Source organism: Pogona vitticeps, chromosome 3 (genome assembly GCF_051106095.1).
Source record: "Pogona vitticeps strain Pit_001003342236 chromosome 3, PviZW2.1, whole genome shotgun sequence".
Lineage (NCBI taxonomy): Eukaryota > Metazoa > Chordata > Lepidosauria > Squamata > Agamidae > Pogona > Pogona vitticeps.
This window is the reverse complement of record NC_135785.1, coordinates 30,131,951-30,151,833: the sequence shown is the minus strand read 5'-3', so window position 1 is coordinate 30,151,833 and position 19,883 is coordinate 30,131,951. Positions and strand designations below refer to the sequence as shown.

The window sequence follows — 19,883 nt, the reverse complement described above, 5'->3', positions numbered from 1 at the left end:
GACAACAATGAATGATTTGTCCAGAAAAATCCACAGAAAAGTAATTGAGGATTTGCTAATTCCCACAATACGGTTTCAAGCAAGCTAAATGCCTCATGACTTACGAGTATTTAAAAAAGAGGGGAAAAAATCTCAATACAGAATTTGTAGTTAACATCCCATTGATCTATATTATTTTTATTATTTTCATATTACACTACTTCCCCTACACTGCATTTAACTGGATTAACTATTGTGAGAATCTAAATAAATTTTTTTGTGGATTTTATTAAAGCGTTCATTAAAAGAAAGAAGACCTCCTGCCACTAACATTTAAGGAAAAACATATTTGCTTTTGTGCAAATCAGAACTGGCAGGTGTGTATATATGAGAGCAAATACATCAATTTAGTCCACTTTGATTTTCATGAAATACAGTATATACACATGCAACTTTCACATATGATCTCTTATATGGGTGCTTTTTGCCGAAGAATACCCCACAAAGGATATTCTTTATATTTCCTTTTTACTTCTGATAAGTTCCTCTCACTAAGCTATTAAATTTAAGTTAAGATAGCAATGAAAATGCTTACATGATGTTCCTGATATATGAGAATATAAAAATTAACATAACTATCTTCTTAAACCAAAGTGTCTGATCTCTTTAAAGCATTTAAAATCAAATTGGTGAATTTTTGAAATATGAGAAACTTAACGAGGTACAAAGTGATTTCTATGTACAGCACATGTATTTATGATTAGCTGTTTAATCTGGTGGATTGTTTTCCATAATGCACTTATTATTACAAGTTAGTTCACATCTATTTATTTCATGCAACTAGTGATCCCACTGTACTTTGAAAAAACTGTACACAAAGAAATGCTCATAATCATTTAAAAACAAGTACATTTTCTATGACTGTTTGGCCTTTTTCATTTTCAATTGAAATCTTAATGCTACATTTAAAAAAAAACCCTACCAATATTCCCTAAGTTTTGATGCATTGTTAAATGCTGCTGTAAGGTGGTTGTTTATTTAGAATAGTCAGAAGCTGAGTTCCTTTTACTGAGATAATTCCAAAGAAATACCGTATGTGGAAGCATATACTTACATGCAGGCATATGCACTGACTGACAAGCAAAAGTTATTTATGCGTAATAGGTCATGTACTCTTCATATGAAATAATATTGAAGGATTTGTGTGAATGAGCTAAAGCAGAGACAGAGTCTGGGCCACATCAGATTTTCCGCCAAGCGGAGCAAGAGCCCGAGGAAGCCGCCCAGGAGTTTCCTTAGCCGACAGACAGGTGGGCCGGCTAGCAGGCTGCAGTTCTGGATGGAGGGTGCAAGAGGCGCTGTCTTGGGAGACAGCCGCCGAGCGAGGCGAGGCTTTTTTTTACTCTTGACAGCAGAGGATGTGTGGGCGCTTTGGGGGGACAGGCAAGGCGAGGGCCACAAACTATTATCTGGGGGGCCGCAAATTGTCCCCGGGCTGCATGTTTGAGACCCCTGAGCTAAAGTAAAGGTTTCAAGCATCATATATGCTTTAAAATGGCCTAATTATTGAATGTAATTATTGAATGGTAAGATTAGAGCCATCCTAAAGATGGCTCTAATCTTACCAGTAAGAATATGTTGACTATGAAAGATCTGTTTGATTCTATTTATGTGGAAAACAAGGCCTGTCCAAGATTTCCTCATACACTAAAGTATGTGCTGGCTCTGAATCCTTATAAAATCTATGCAATATCATACACTGACAAGAGACTTGGAGAAACAAATCATGTAAGAAGGAATATTTTATTATCCATTTTATAGAGCTGCTTGACACTGGAAATGTTTTATGATCCTTATCCCAGCCATCCTCAAAAAGCCTTTAAAAGTAGATTATATGACTATTCCTAGATTCAGGGCTTAGGGAATTGTGGCTGAACAAGACTGACTTTCACCAGGCCAAATGGGTGACTTAGGCTGTGATCTTTAGCATCTTTTTCAAAGTTATCTCACTCCAAGTCCCACTTATCTCAATTAAACTTGTTGAGAATGGGGAGCCGTTCATTTTGTGCATGTGTATCATGAGGTTAGCATTACTAAGTTCAATTGACGGTGAACCAGAGGAACTGTGGACTGAAACCAGCGCTATTATTAGGGAAGAATACAAAAAGACAATTCATCTAGTAGAAAGAAATGAAAAACCTGGATGGATGAAGGAAAAAAAAAAGACTCAAAATTGTACAAGACGGGCAAGAAGCAAAAGTAAAAGGTGGCCAAAATAGGGTCAGAACCTTGAATGTAGTTACTGTCAAGTAGATAGAAAGAAATAGAAGAGAATTAAAAAAAAGGGGGGGGGAGAGCTATCTCTTCCAGATGATCCATAAATTGAAAGGGAAATTTCAGCCTAGATTAGGAATGCTGAATGACCAACAGGGAAGCACACTATCTGATCAGGGGTAAATAAATAGAAGGTGGAAGCAGTAAACTCAAGGTCTATACAGAAGAGATAAAAGTGACAAACTCCTTTGAAGAGGAATCCCATGATGAAAAACCTGCAGTTCTAGAAAGTGAAGTGGAAGATGGTCTGAAAGCACTAGAAAGAAAGAAATAACAAAGAGTAGATGGGAACTATTTCAAGCCACAGAGACTGAATCTGTCAAAATCCTAACAAGAATGTGCCAACAAATGTAGAATACAAAATAATGGCCCACAAAGTTCAATGTACATTACAATCTCCAATATAGGAGATGCCAAAAATGCAGTCATGATAGGAACATTGCTTTAATTTCCCATGCAAGCAAAGTGTTTCTCAAAGTGTTGCAAGAAAGGCTCAATGCTCCTATATGGAAGAAGAAATGCCTCTTCAAGCTGGGTTACAAAAAAGAAGACACATTTGAGATCATATTGCAAATATTTTTGAGCTCTTGGGGAACAACAACAAAATTCAGAAGAGGATCTCTCTATGCTTTATATTCTACAGCAAAGCTGACAGTGTGGATCATGAGAAACTATATTTTTGTTTTTGCTTTATTTTCCAAAAAAAAAATGGATATGCCTCAGTACTTGATTGTCCTGATGTGCAACCTGTGTTGTGTACAAGAAGTCACTGTTAGGACAGACTAGGGAGAGACAGAATGGTTTCCTATAGGCAAAAGTGTCAAACAGGAGTGAATTTAATCTCCTTTTCTGTTCAGTCTGTACACAGAACATTGAAAGCCAAACTAGATTCATATGAATCCCCCCCATATGTGCTCAAATTTTGTTCTGCAGTGTTTAGAAACCTACTGTAGAAATTTTTGGTAGTACATATTTTTATAGGTAGATTTTAGATTGTATGGAGGGAAAGGTGATGAAAGTCCTGTTGTTTTAGTTACTGGTCATTGATATTAATGTGGTTTAGGTTTATAGCTATACCTGTCTCAGCAATGTATGTGGCTTGGTGAGGTTTCAGAAGGGGTGAAGTGCGAAGAAAAAGGTGTCATTTTATATCTTCGTGACATTTGCTCCAGCTGGGATGAACAGTGCATGCGTGGAGGGAAACCACACATACCCAAACCAAAAACCATGTTTCTCTATTTTTACATATCTTTACTGAGGTATTCAAGAGTTGCTATGGCCTTAATATCTGTCTCAAGACTGTACAGTACTTGGAAACTGCCATCAAGTGAAAAAGGAAAAGGGGATTAAAATTATTCTAGAGAAGGCAGCAAAAATGATGGTTAGAGAATGACATGATCTGATCTGAAGATAATCAGTGTGGCTATGAACGATGGATCTCTTGTATGTGGTCAGATGAAAAACTATGGAAATATTCTGGAGCTTGGTGCTTTACTATAAGCAGCACATTAGCTATACCACTAAGGGCAGGTTTTCCCATCTTTGTATATTGAGAAGATTTTCCTTTTTCTAGACAAGACAGCCTTTGCTGCACTAATCCATGTTTCTGAAACTTTCAGTGCAGTATTCTATACCTATCCTTGTCTATAACTTTGAAGATGACACTGAAGTTTCTGCATAAATGCTGCTGAACACTTCTTAGTGTTAGGGAAATGCAGATAGGATGCAAATTTATCTGATTTTGTCCCAGCAGGCTAAGGAACATGATAAAACCCTTCAGATACTTACATATAAAACCCATAATCTAGGACCATTTATATGTTTGCTGGAGTTGATAGGAGATGCAGGACTGTGAACTTCCTGCTCAGCTTTAAAAGCTTGCATGACCTGTGGATTTCATATTTTAAGGATTATTTCCCCTGTTTGTGCTGACTCATTAACTGAGGTCTAGTCCAGAAGCTTTACTGCCTATACCGTTGGTGGACAACTGTGATCTCCAGATGGTTTTATTCTAAGCCTCTCATGGTCTGTCACGAGTGAGACTCCTGTGGGGGAGAAAGGTGGTGTATAAACAAAATAAATCAATTAATCATGTTGCTTAGTACTGGGGAGTGTTGCTGTCCAACAAGATCTGGAGGCTACTGTTGCCCTCTCTTCATCTAGATCATCTTTGGGGCAAATTTAGATAATGATGGCTTTAACAGTAGACCACCATTTCCCTTACCTGACACAAAAGATGGTGTTTCAAAAGGAGTGAAAAACATCTCTTTCATGAAGCTTCTGGCTGATGTTGTCATTGTGTGTGTGTGTGTGTGTGTGTGTGTGTGTGTGTGTGTGTGTGAGAGAGAGAGAGATGTTGCACTTACTATACTTTTTTTTTACCTTCCATTTTTGTTCTGTAAGCCACCTTGAACCTTATGTAAATAAATATATGTGTACATACTGTATTAGAGAAACTGGGATGGGGGGGGTCTGTTGTTCCCCATTTAACCATCTTCGAATAACAAGCTATAGTATGGGAGGCAGTCTTAACCTCATGATGTATGCCTCCCTCAATTATAATGATTGTTGCCATCAGCTCAATTCTGACTTATGGAGACCCTTTCAAGAGTTTTCTATGTAGAGAATATTCAGAAGTGGTTTACCATTCCCTTCTTCTTGGGCTGGAGCACTCTGGGTCTGTGCACATTGCCAAAGGCTACACAAGCTGGCTGTTCCAGAGATGCACAGTGGGGAATTGAACTTCCAACCTCTGGCTCCACAGCCAGATAGCTAACTCATTGAGCTATTCAGACAGTTTATATGTCCCTTAGCCAAGCAGATCAAGCAGAACAAGTATTTATCCCTCCCATTCTCACCATTGATTGTCAGCTCTTTAAACGGTTCCTGGAGATCACTGAGCATGCTTAACTGTTTGAGTTTTTAATCTCAATCAATCTCTAATCATTTTTAAAAATATACAAATGAATATATTTCTGCATAAATATACAAAGTAATATATTATATAGAAACAATTACCTTGTTTACACAGTACCAATTCACTGAAAGGCACAGGCTGGTAGGCAGCAACTGCTATCTGAGAAGGAACTATATTAATTAAAAGATACAAAATAAACCAGTCACAATAATCCCTTAATGTCTCAGCTTCTGTTGCTGAGTCATTGTCCCCAAAGAAAAGCCTTACACCAAGTTGCTGAAAATGTGACATAGGTTTTGATTAAACTCCAAAGAGAGAGAGGGTTTCAAAATGGTGGAACAACCATCAAAATCAAGGTATCATCTCACATTAACCTGCCATTCAAACATGTTGCACATTAAGAAGGCATTCTTTACTAATTTAAAATGTAGTGAGGAAACACAAGGAGGAGATAGACTTTACCATATGTAGAGACCAAACCATATGGAAATATGCAGAAAACCGACACAATGAGTTGTGCTCAGATGGATAGAGAAGACCACAGCACATAACAGCTTATTTATCTGTGAAGATTTTCAGTCATCCAGGTGAGGTTTTCTGGAAGTTGAGGCATGGCAACTGGCCTTCTTTCTTGTTAGGTTGAAACATTTTGCTGAGCGAGCCTATTCAGACCAGGGGGAAGTGAAACCAACGTGGTGGACATATCAGGGGTCTTCTACTAACTCTCCTCAGATTGAAGAAGCTACTTGCATGAGTAGCAAAATGTTTCAACCTAATAAGAAAGAAGTCCAGTTGCCATGACTCAACTTCCAGATAACAACTTATTGAGAAATCAACTTTCTGATGGACCATTGTTGGCACAATTCCTCACCTTCAGATTCTGTTTCACTCAAAGCACGTTATGGCAGTGAATCCTTGACTTCACAAGAGGTGGTACATCTAAATTTTAAAATTCTATGAGCCACCATTGCCCACAGACATTCTACATATCGGTATATGTCATTCCTACGAGGTGTTCAGAGCAACATTTTGGGCTAACAAAAATGTGTGTGAGAGATTAGAATTTCAGAAAACAACTTATCTAGGCTACTGTGCAAATGTTAGAGCTGGATAGAAATTTGAAGTTTGGATTCAGATGAAACAGCCCAGAATTATAGCCATGCTTTATAGAGATGTTCACACATAAATTACCTTACACTTCAGCCAAAATCCAGCAAAACTAGCTGTGTTAAGTGCACCAAAGTAAAGAGCCTTCAATGGTCTTAGCTCCATGTTGGTAGCCATTACTTTATGTTCAGACTCATAACCCAACCAGTTTATTTGTATCTAAGTTGCTGCTCAAATTTTAATACATTTTTTTAAAAAAGTCTACAATAAAATTTACCAGTACATACATTTCTGAATTATAGGGTTGTTTTTTCAAAGACTGCATTTTTGAGCAGCTATTCCTTATTTTTGTGGTTATTTAGTTACAGCAGATACTTGTACTATGGCTCTCAAAATTCCATTGAGAGATAAAACTTTTCAGTGTGTATTTTTTTTAAATCATTGTGAAAGCCAAACACACTTCTAACTTTTAAAAAACAAACACAAAGGAAGACTGGAAGAGAAAAAGATTGTTAACATCTCAGGAGTCACCAGTGAATTATTTTTACAGAAACTTCAATTGAGTTGAATCATTTGGCAAGCTATTCTTCTTGCATGATAGAGCATGTGTTGAGCTAAAAGACGTTTTTACAAGGTCGTATGGAAGCAGCGCTAATACGATCACAATTTTTCAGGTTCTGACCTTATTGCAGTTGTGCACTGAGCCTACAAATTGGACACTGCAACCCTATTATATGAAAATAAATTGGAAATGACATTTTATTCAAGCAGTTATGTACATGCCTCTTGATATTCAGAGGAAAGGGCATTTAACTTTTATTTACTGATCGGGCAAAATGTAATTAAATAACAGCTAGGTTGTTATGTCAGGATAGGCAATGATACAATAGTAGCATTTACATGGCTGGAGTTGATTCATTTTTTTGCAGCTGAGTAAATCCTTCAAGAAGTCAAACAAGATCTAAGCTGTAGGTTATATCATGTCTAGATATAGTATTTAATATGACTGTATTAAATAACTGATACTTCAAACATTTCAAATCAAGTTTTATTTAATTCTGATTCAAAAGCAGGCTGCATTCTTATGCACATTTGCCTAAGAGTGCCATAGGATCTAGATCTGAATTCTCTTTTTAAACTATCTAGCTTCATGCGAATTAAATGAGTATATTGTTCTTCTCATAAAATTATGTGATACTTATCAAGGAATCTGTTCATTCTGATTACGGTTGAATACATATCCTTGTCTGTTTATCCATCCATCTTTTTATATTTATGAGATAAAATGATGATGGTGGTGATGATTTTATCTCAGAAAAAAATAATTATTGATTCTACTAAGATAAAAGATATTCTTCCTGCAATATATTTCCTGAAGATACCTAAAATAGAGAAATGGATAGATGAAGCCTATGAGCAGAATCTACTAGTGTTGATTTTAAGACCAAAGCCAGTTCATAATAGGATTGATTTGCATTTTAAAATTTGTGCAGATAGATAAGCTGAACACCTTTGCTGTAATGTCACAATAGGGTACACCAGGGCTACTTTTATTTTTAAAATAAAATGATTCTGGATGCTTGTCTGGGATCATCCATATCACATCTAGTCTGGCCCTCAGAGAATAATATTTATCACAGCCACCTATTGAATGTGCTAGCTTACCATGATCTTATCCCTGTAATTTGACAATATACCTTAAGATTCTGTATCTATCTGCTACCACCACATTCTGTGCCATGTGGCTCATAGTCAAACACGAAAAAAACTCTACAGCAGTTTTAACTAGTATGTTACTGAAATTACATTTGAAGCTTTGCTCAAATCATAATACTTAGTTTTAATACAAAAGAAGCCCACTTTCCCCAAATAATGTGAATGTGTAAAACACCATTGGTTAACACATTGACTATACAAGAAAGTTTTGAATTCTCAGGGGGGAAAAGCCAAACAGATCTGACCCTTTTTGTTGTTTAGTCGTTAAGTCATGTTTGACTCTTCATGACCCTATGGACCAGAGCATGCCAGGCCATCCTATCTTCCACTGCCTCCCAGCGTTTCGTCAAATTCATGTTGGTAGCTTCGATGACACTGTCCAACCATCTCAACCTCTGTCGTCCCCTTCTCCTCTTGCCTTCACACTTTCCCAACATCAGGGGCTTTTCCAGGGAGTCTTCTCTTCTCATGAGAGGGCCAAAGTATTGGAGCCTCAGCTTCAGGATCTGTCCTTCCAGTGAGCACTCGGGGTTGATTTCCTTCAGAATGGATATGTTTGTTCTCTTCGCAGTCCAGGGGACTCTCAAGAGTCTCCTCCAGCACCACAATTCAAAATCATCAATACTTTGGCGGTCAGCCTTCTTTATGGTACAGATCTTACTTCCATACATCACTACTGGAAAAAACCATAGCTTTGACTATGCGGACCTTTGTTGGCAAGATGAGGTCTCTGCTTTTTAAGATGCTGTCTAGGTTTGTCATTGCTTTCCTCCCAAGAAGCAGGCATCTTTCAATTTCATGACTGCTGTCACCATCTGCAGCGATTATGGAGCCCAAGAAAATAAAATCTGTCACTGCCTCCATATCTTCCCCTTCTATTTGTCAGGAGGTGATGGGACCAGTGACCATGATCTTAGTTTTTTTTATGTTGAGGTTCAAACCATTTTTTGTGCTCTCCTCTTTCACCCTTATCAAGAGGTTCTTTAATTCCTCCTCACTTTCTGCCATCAGAGTGGTATCATCTGCTGAATTTTGCTATAAGAAGCTGATGATCAGAGCCACAATCAGCTACAGGTCTTGTTTTTGCTGACTGAATAGAGCTTCTCCATCTTTGGCTGCAGAGATTATAATCAATCTGATTTCAGTATTGCCCATCTGGTGATGTCCATGTGTAGAGTCGCCTCTTGTGTTGTTGGAAAAGAGTGTTTGTGAAGACCAGCTTGTTCTCTTGACAAAACTCTATTAACCTTTGCCCTGATTCATTTTGAACTTCAAGGCCAAACTTTCCTGTTCCTTTTCTCTCTTGACTCCCTACTTTAGCATTCCAGTCCCCTATAATGACAAGAACATCTTTCTTTGGTGTCAGTTCTAGAATGTGTTGTAAATCTTCATAGAATTGGTCAATTTCAGCTTCTTCAGCATTGGTTGTTATGCATAAACTTGGATTACTGTGATGTTGAAAGGTCTACCTGGGGTTTGTATTGAAATCATTCTATCGTTTTTGAGATTATATCCCAGTACAGCATTTCTCTTTTGTTGACTATGAGGGCTACTCCATTTCTTCTATGGGATTCGTGCCCACAATAGTAGATATGATAATCGTTTGAATTGAATTCACCTATTCCTGTCCATTTTAGTTCACTGATGCCCAGGATGTCAATGTTTGTTCTTGCCATCTCTGTTTGACCACATCCAGCTTCCCAAGGTTCATAGATCTTACTTCCCAGGTTCCTATGCAGTATTTCTCTTTGCAGCATTGGACTTTCCTTTAACTTCCAGGCATGTCCAAAGCTGAGCGTCCTTTCAGCTTTGACCTAACCACTTCATTAGCTCTGGAGCTACTAGTACTTGTCCTCCGCTCTTCCTCAGTAGCATGTTGGATGCCTTCCAACCTGAGGGGCTCATCTTCCAGCATCATATCTTCCATATCACCCTTCCATTAAGTAAAAAAGAGGCAATAGTTGTATCTGGCAACCATGGCATCCTCTTGACTATTTCTCCTGGACTACAAAGCCATTCCTTTCCTCTGGAGGATAGGATTGTGTATGCCGTGCACTTGTCCTGGGACCCCTAAATTAACCTGATGCCCTCATGTAAAATTTGAAATGCTGTCTAATCACCACTGCTGAAGTAAGATTTAAATACTGAGTTTTTAAATCTATTAAACTGGAACAAGGCACCATCTCGTCCTTTCCCTCAAGAGGCACAAATGTTTTAGGCCAGCCTTGCAGGAGAGAAAATTCCAGTGTTCTTCCCCAATACTCACTGAGAAAGCAATATCAATCTGGTTTTGCAATCAATTTACTCTTCAAAAGTGAGGAAATGCATAAAGGGATAAATTTTCCAGAACTTTTCTTTTTACTAAGAGGGGTCGGGGGATTTATGGCCTTTATTACTGACATTTCACAGTCTGAAACTTTCTAAAAGTTTCTTGTCAGCAAAGGATCTAGACAATTCAGAAGGACTGTTCAGAATTCTGTATGCAGAAATATATATTGATATTCATTGCATTCTTCATGCAGAAGTTTCTAGAGGGGCATCTTTGTTACCATGCAATTATAACTCAAAAGTTTACTGGTTGTAGCAGTTTTGGAATGGTCAGAAGACTCTTGTGCCGGCAGATCTCCCTAGTGGGGACCGGCTCCAGAGGTTTGCCAGCAGAAGGATCTACTGGCACAAGTGCTGTGCTGGGTAATAACACCCATGACAAAAGTCAAAAAAGGGTCAGAGAATGGGTGGGATAAGAGAGGAGATGAGTCACACCAGTTTCAAACCAGCTCCAGCATAGATACCACTCACTTAGTCCACACAAAGTTAGGGCAAGGTAAGTATAACCTCAAATAGTCCCCAACATTCCCTAAGCTGGCAATGGTTTGGATTCAGCAAGGCTTCTGCTGGCCTAGTGTCAGTATACTTCATCCTCAGTTGGTTTGGCTAGTTAGGATTGTATCCTTGGTTGTCTGTTGCAGCAAAACTAATGAAGAGTTGTAGCGCCCTAAAGGCTGAAAACCTTTACATTTCTCCCTTCAACAGTGCTGAGGGTAGGAGCACCAGACCCCAATGTCATTCAAAATCTGTGCATAACTCTTTTGCCCCCTCCAAACATAACTATGAGGTTTAAACAGTTGATTCACACACGCACACACTCACACACGGACACCTCCTCTAGCCTGGGTCAGCCTCCCAGTATGCTCCAGCCACCACATGGAGCCACCATGACAGGAGAGGGGACTGACTTGGCCAATATCAGACCACTCTGCCAACAACAGAGCCCTAGATAAGCCTGAGACCTTTGTAACCCTGAGACTTACCTTTCTCCAGACCACTTCCTGAAGACAAATAGCAGCACAGTACTGATTGGTTGGTTGGTAAAAGTGTATAACCAAACCATGCTGCACAGATCCATGCAAGTCGATGGAGAAGTCTATTTGTCACAAGCCATTACAGACTGCAGCCTACTTCCTCTGAGGCCATCTTACATGTATCTGAAATAAGAAATCCAAATGTACCACTCCCTATATTCAACAGGCTTTGCACTGAATTACAGCATCCAGATCTGCTTCTTCATTTTACAGCCCACTTGCAAATTAAGTGGTTGCAGTTATATCTTACATTGTGTAGGTATACAGGGAAATGTATCAGGTGTGCACTAAAATATATACATAATATATGCATGCAGACCACAGGGCCAATGCAAATTCACTAAACTGAGTTCTTCGCTTTTCCTATTAGCTTATGATTCAGGGATGTCTGATGGTATTGCCGTGCCAACTTCCTCCTTCACGATGATAGTTATATGATAATAGTGGGGTGAAGGAGAGCAGGTGGCACCCTGGCCAATGCTTTATAATAAAGAGAAAATGTCATGTGAATTCCAGCCAGGAAAAAGAAGCCCTGTTGCAAGAACACATGTCATTTCACAGACTGGTGGTGTCTAGAAAGTGACAAACTACAATGATGTGAAGGAGGGTGATGTGAAGAGGATTTAAAGACAAATTGGCCACAAAACAACAACAACAAAAAACAACAACAAAAAAGCATTAAAACCAAACCTAACACCAGGCAGGCAAATACCATCCATTTGTGCTGACAAGCTGTAGGTTGTGGGGAAAGCTGGAAACTGCACCTGGTCAGCCTCCTGGACATGAGTCTTCAAGGTGCCTAATGAACAGGGTTTGACTGTAACTAGGTTAGCTGAGCTTCACATGTGCCCCCTCTTGCTCTGCTAATGGTCTCCCATGCTGTGTTAGGCCCTGATTCTTTCTGGCCTCTTCAAGTGAAAGCAGTAACATTTTTACCTCATGGACGCCAGGTGTATTCTGTGTCTTCCTCACAGGAATAAAGAAGAAAATGCTGGCTGCCGGTCATCATTCTTCTCTGTGAAGAGAGTCCCGTTCTACCCACGGCTTCCTTGCTCGGGACTTGACTGCCTTGATACAGGAGACAGTTTCCTCCCATTAGCTGTTGTGCTTCTCTGCTGCGCTTCATCACCTGAAGACCCCCCAAGCTTTCCCAACTCATGGCTCTGACAAATTGTCATAAAATTTGAAGGGCTCCTTGTAAAGGGGACTTAGCATGAATTCTCTTTGCCCAGTTTTCCTGAACTTTGGAATGTAACGGTCCACTTCTGATGACACAAACAGCCAGGCCTGACCTTATTTTGAAGCAACACGAAGTCATTTTATTGGACAGCAGATTCCAAAGGAAGCGTTATGTTTTTACTTTCATATCCCCTGAAGCTCGGCTAGGCAAGTGAATAAATTTTGGCTTAATTTCTGATTCAAAACCATGTATGCAGACACAGGGCACTCGGTGCCTTTTAAGATTTGCAAAGCATTCACTGCCATAGATCTCAGGGAGAGGCAGCAGCTGCAGCTTTCCCCATAACTACAGTTCTCCAATGGGAAAGGCTGCACCTGCTGAGCTTCTTTATGCCATACAGCTTTTGAGAGGGCAAATGCCAATTTTCCACAAAGATCTAGAAATTCCTGTCTGTCTCTTTGTAATACATTTATAGCCCAGCTATCTTCCAAGAAGCTCAAAGTGCCATCCCATACTACCCCCTACTTCCTTAAATTTCCACAGCAACCTTGTGAGGTAGATTAGACTGAGAGATAGTGACTGGCCCAAGTTCAGCCAGTCCTTCTTTCTTTCTTCATTCGTATTGGAGTGTTGCACAGTTTAAGTTTATAGATGCATATAAAATATGAATAAAATGCAAATTAAAATAGTAGAAAGAATAGACTATTTTTGACCAGAAGCAGGCTACTTCAATAGGGTTATCTCAGATCTAGATTTTTTTTTGTACATGCGGTAAAGCATAAATTGCATGTATGTAAAATACTGCATTGATTGACTTTCTCCATATGCACAGAAAATTAGTCCTGTAACTACGTGGCGCCATTTCACTTGATCTTTGATCTTAAAAGGGTCCAGTACCTTTAATAATAGGGGATATGAGCAAATTTGTGAACCTTGGGTTATCATGTAGGGTTGAGAAATGTTAAAACTGACAACATTTATTCTCATGTCACTATTACAGGTATCAAAGATATAGAAATTCTGTCCTGCATTACATCTAGGAAACTACACATGATGAAAAAGGTTCAGTATTTGCCCCTGCGTATAAATATTACAGTCATGGATCTAGAAACATTGTGGCCCATTTGGTCACTGAAAACAAGGAAATGACCACCTAGCTTGTTAGAGTCCCAGTAGTGACCACTGGATTGCTCAGTGGTTTACATATCTGGTTATGGAGCCATAGGTTGGGAGTTTGATTTTCCACTGTGCCTCCTGGACGGGGACTGGGCTCAACAATCCATAGGGTCCCTTCTAGCTCTGCAGTTCTAAGATGATGACGACGACAATCAAGTACATTTCCTCTATGTCTGAGGTCAGTGGTACACATTTGGCTAAATTCAATGTACATAGGAAAACTGTGTTAGTGGAATTCGTTTGAATTTTACAGTAGTGCAAATGGTAGCATGCAACAGTTGACCATCTTATGCTACTGGACAAGACACCTGTTATGCTTAACTCTCATTGTTCCACCTTGTATGAGAATATCATTGTATATTTATGCATGTGTATATTAATTCGTTAGAAAGAGAAAAACAAAACATTGCCTTAAAGCTGGATGAGTTAAAACTGTGTTCATTCTGCCCATGTATGTAGTCTAGAACTAGATTTGTAAGGGTTCCACAATACATGTGCTATAGGGATGACCAGTACTGACCCACAGTCTGGAACTGCTCGTGTTGTTCCTAGCTATCTACACTACTGGAAGGAATGAGGCACCATCTTGTCTGTTGAAGAGACGGGAAACATGTGGCTATCCAGATGGTGTTGGACTGCAAATGTCATCAGATCTAGCCAGCACAGGCAGTGGTAAGGAATGCTGGGGGTTGCAGTCCAACAACATCTTCGCCATCCCCAACCGCATACGTAGTTGTTTTCTGTGTTTTCTACGGAGAGAGAAAAACATACGAAGTTTAACTGCTGTAGGTCAGATTATTTGCCCTCTTAGCTCATTATCCACTCTGACTGGGAACAATTCTCCAAAAGAGATCATTCACAGAATGTACCAGTTGACCCTTTTAACTGCAGATACCTGGGACAGACTCTGGAAACGTCCCACAAAGAATATGTGCTCACCTTCTGTTCTCTTCTTTAATGCTGCATTTCTTCTTTTTGTGAGTATCCACCCTAGATGCAAGAGTTCTCGCATGACAGTATAACAAAGGCATAGCAAAAATGCATCCAGTTATATATGAGCCAAATCCAGTATCTGAGCATTGGTTCTCCTCTTAAAAGGAAAGCCGGTGGGTTTCCTGTTTTGCGATAGTCCAAAACCCAACCCACCCATTCCCCCATTTTATTGCCACTCGTATCTCTGTTCCATCCATACGTTATGTTTTCTTGCTCAACAAGTCTCAGAAATATGCAGGTCCCAGGTATTACATGCCTGGCAAAATTCATTCCCGAAGGAAAATACTTCTTACAGCTTATGTTCTGTTGAGAAATCAGGCCACCTATTTTTAGTGTTCTTGTTTTCTTTAAAGTAGTACATGTGGAAACACATCATAGTGACTTCTTGTGCATGACTTTGCTCAGGAAACGTAATCTTCCTTTCACTGAGAAGCTAGGTTTAGACAATGCTTCCCTTTCAAAATACAGCTGATGTGCCAGTGTGTCTATATCTTGTACCTGACCCATTTTTCCACATATCTTTTTCATGTAGTGTTAAATGCTAGAGTCAAAACCCAATTTTCCACAGATTATCGTACTTGTTTGTGTGTATAGTTCTTAAATAACCTTAAGTATTTTCTTTCAAATCTGCAGCAGAATATATTTATTTTTGCGTTAATATTCAAAATTATTTTCTGCATAACTTTTTCATTTTGCCTCCCCTAATAAATTAATTACTGTGTTTCCCCGAAATAAGACAGAATTTTTTACTCTAAACAACAACAACAACAACAACAAATACATTAGGCTTATTTTCAGGGTATGTTTTTTATGTACAACAATCTACATTTATTCAAATACAGTCATGTCATCTTCTTCTGGTTGCTGTGCAATGGTAGAAGGTGGGGTTTCATTCCACTGGGTCTTATTTTTGGGGTATGGCTTATATTATGAGCATTGTGTAAAATCATACTAGGGCTTATTTTCAGGTTAGGTCTTATTTTTGGGAAAACAGGATACAACCATGTTAAGTTTAACCTTATGATGACATTTCTTGAACTGCATAATAATGCATTAGAGATATGTTAAGCACTTAAGGTATATCTTGTATATATTCTTTTTAAACACCCACTTTAGGATCTGATGATTAGTTACTCTGGAATGATTTTAGATTTAAAGAGGAGCAACTATGTTAAACAATTATTTTCTTAGCTCAACAGGTTTTTTTTTGTTGGACATGTTCATATATTAACATTGTAACTATACTGTAACTACTCTACTGTTTTCACCGGAAAAAAAAATTAAGGTGAAAGGAACAGAGACTTCTGTTTAAAGATAATCCTTACTTAGTGCCCTATCCTTAAGCAACTTGTTAGCTGTCAAATAGGAATACAGAAGAACCTCCCAAGAGTGTGTACCAGAGAGAAAATGACTGTACACTGGATCTATAATCACACTGTAGTGAACAGAACTAAAGTACTTAACAACACAATGACAGAAAGTTAGTCTGAAAGTTCCAAACAAACATGTTTAGGATTGCATTACGCATCACACTAATTTCAGTGGGACTCAAATGGGCTTTATCTATGCCTTCAATGTGTGCATAGACAGAAATATTCCAGCATAAAAAGAACACAGTTCGTGCTTTGAGAATATATGAGTGTTGTAGAGGTAACCTTTTTTGATCCATGGGGGGAAAGCACATCTAAATCCATGGTGGCCAGTAGATTTATTAAGACCAACTACAATTCCATATGGAGATCCAAAAGGAGACTGCAGCCAAGAAATCAGAAGAAGACTGAGACTAGGGAGGGCAACAATGAAGGAATTAGAAAAGATCTTCAAGTATAAGAATCTGTCACTGGAGACCAAGACCAAGATCATCCACACTATTGTATTCCCAAATGCTATGTATGGGTCTGAAAGCTGGACAATTAAGAACACTGACAGAAAAAAAATTGATTTGTTTGAAATGTTGGGCTGTAGGAGAGCTTTGTTGATACTCTGGATTTGCCAGAAAGATGGACCAGTGTGTCCTAGATCAAATCAAGCTTGAACTATCTCTGGAGGCAAAATATTGAAACCGAGGCTGTCCTACTTTAAACACATCATGAGAAGACAGGATTCTTTGGAAAAGGCAATAATGCTGGGGAAGGTTGAAGGCAGCAGGAAAAGAGGAAGACCAAATATGAAATGGAGTGACTCCCTAAAGAAATCCACAGGCTTGGGTTTACAAGACCTGAGCAGGGTAGTAGAGGACAGGACATTTTGGAGATTGCTCATTTACCGGTTACCGTAAGAGAATTGATGGCACATAACAAAAACAACAGCAACAATTCCAGAGAAGTGTGATTTGGCTTTGATTTCTCCAAAACTCTTCATCAAGAGAATGAAAAGTATAAATTGAAAGAAGAGGAGGAGGAGAAGGTGGAGGAAAAGGAAAAGGTAAGGATGTCCAAGGCAAGTTTTGATCATGCTGCCACAAAACTCCATCGTAAAATGAAGCTTCAGACTGAGTAACTGGTCTCTGCCAGGTTGCATGTGTCAAAGTACACCTAGCAGTGCAAACTGGAATTGACAGGAAATGGTGCATCTCCTATCCTGAAATCCCAAGGCTGCATCCTGGGGACATGCCTCTTATCTTAGGTGAAGCACACAGGTTTCTGAAGAGGTCTGGATCAAAATTACACAGAAACAACACAAAATGATGTTAAGGTCTCAGTAATATGATATCACGAAACACTTTTCTTTTTTCAGATGGAACAACACAAGAGTGAGATTTAATGGAATGAGGTTTAGCTTAATAATTTCCATTAGCATTCAGCTTCAAATATGAATACATCATAAATTTAAAAACCAATCTGTCTTTAAAATGTCCTCTACTTTATTAACACAGCATCATATTTACCTGAGAGATACAAGTGCAACGTAGTTCCCTAGATAAAATGCACTTTCACTGCCCATTGAATATGTTTTGAGACAGAATTTGTCAGGAAGCTGATTGATATTTAAAAGTGCTTTGTTTTCAGTGACTGGCACTGCTGAGTTACAACTATCTATCATCTAACAGGTAATTAGCCAGATTTCTCATCATGAGCTTTCAATCCTGCTGTTTTATTATTGAAATACCACAAATCAGTAAGCATCTGAATACAGATAGATTTTCTTGTCATGGACAAAGATGTCAGTTTGCAATGCAGTTCCAATATGTGTGAGTAAAAGTCACTGAAATGTAAATTAAAAACATTAATGCCAATTAAAAGAAATAATTATTATGATACTTCTGATTTTAAAAATGGGCACAGGTGTTTTTTGATTTTTTTTTAGTCCAGAAGCACTTAGTTCCACACTTTTGGTTAAACGCATTAGTGCCCACAAAGTCTATGAAAAACATATTATGCCAATTTTATTATTTCCGCTTTGCAATGGGCGAGGGCGGAAAAACAATATACCTTGATTGTTCAAGTGCTGGACCTAAAGTTGGTCACCTTCTTTTGGTAACCAAAATCTTATTGCTTAGCATAATAAATTGCATTAGAGTAGGCTCATTCAATGAATGGGGATCTGGTGATTCAACTCAGTTCCATTAATTCAAATGAGCCTACTCTGACATATTTTAGCATAATAAATTCTATTTGAATCAATGGACCTTACAGAAGGTAAGGTCCATTGATTCCGACTGACTGAACAGGTCTACTGTTGTGTGATTTACTACACTAAAAAACAGGATTTTGGCCAGTGCAAGGTTTCCTGAAATCCACACTTTTCTAGGGGTACAAAGGTATGAGGAACATGTGGCTCTTCTGATATTATTGGACTACTACTTCCAACATTTTTGACTGTTGTCCATACTGACTGGGGCTGATAGAGGTCAAACTATATATGAAGGCACAAGGTTCCCCATCTTTGCTTTGCTGACTGTAGTAATAGAAATTACTATTCATAACTAATGTTGGCATTCTTCTATAATACTTTTCCAAATGTGGTGAATTATGTTAGAAGAGCATGATGTTTGTACAGTGATTTCATCATTAAGGCTTTATTTTCTTTGTGCTTTTCCGTACTTGTTTTCAACTTGTCCTGCGAGATTTTAATTACTGTTACAATAGAGGTTTCAAGACTATTTGATTTAGGTATGCTCTTTGTCTCGGCTATTTTATTTGGTTTGGTTATGATTTTTAATTGTTATTTTTCTGGCACTCGATTGTATTCCTACAGTAGCTGCCTTAGATTCACAGAGAGGTCAGAAGGATAGGTAAGTATCCTTCTGATTTTTAGAGTATATATTTTAATTGCATTGTAATTATTTTGTCTTTTTATTGTATTTTAAATGTTGTAAGCTGTCCAGAGACCTTTGGGTAGTGTGGGCGGCATATAAGTTAAATAAATAAATAAACTTAGAATAAGAAACACTTCCTCAGTAACGTTAAGACATGCATAATTTTGAGAGCTAGATAGCTATTGCAGTTCCAGGTAGTTTGAAAAACAAACACCTGCAGTTTGTTGTCTTGCTACATTAGAAACTGTTATGTTCTACTTGTAGAATTCCAAGAAATGGGTCAAATTTGCAGCAAAGTCTCAACAAAATCAGAACTTACCGCAATTTGGAGATCCAGTCATGTGTCAAATACCCTGTTCTAACTGCCCAAACAGCATTATTTTCAAAAAATGACTGAAATATTAGTTACATAAACAATAAAAGCACCAATCAGTCCTTTTGGCAAGCAGAGATTCATCCCTTGTTATCTGTGATCATTACTACAGACTGGTGGTTATCTCCCCAAAATTTTAGGACCAGAAGCTTAAATCCATGAACTGCCAAGGTTCTTTCCCAAGAGTAGTAGGTTGAAGGATTTGGACTGAGCTTCCCACACAGCTCAAACAATCAGCTTTGCCAAAGCTACCAGAATGATTGTTTGGGTACAAACACACATAAACACACATATATCTTATTTTAATGATTATCTGATTGAGATAAGGGTAAAAAGCCTCCACTGTGATGACGGGAAAGGAGGTATTATTTGTTGTTGCTGTTGCAGTTGTTACAGTAGGTGCCAAATTATGGCAACCTTAATAAGTCTTTCCAGATATGTGAGGAGTGGTTCACCACCACTACTTCCTCTGTGAATTTCCACAGCTG

General features: G+C 38.5%; 2 long non-coding RNA genes across 2 annotated transcripts in view; both read left to right on the top strand.

Annotated features, from left to right (window-relative positions):
* The window catches only part of LOC144587805 (uncharacterized), a 476,988-nt gene that overhangs the window by 157,945 nt on the left and 299,160 nt on the right, over window positions 1-19,883 (top strand). The gene's annotated exons all lie outside the window — the stretch shown is intronic.
* The window catches only part of LOC110073033 (uncharacterized), a 57,896-nt gene that overhangs the window by 9,870 nt on the left and 28,143 nt on the right, over window positions 1-19,883 (top strand). The window contains exons 2-3 of the long non-coding RNA XR_012085731.2: window positions 12,390-13,949; window positions 18,962-18,998. This is a non-coding gene — a long non-coding RNA (uncharacterized LOC110073033). The remainder of the gene's footprint in view (window positions 1-12,389; window positions 13,950-18,961; window positions 18,999-19,883) is intronic.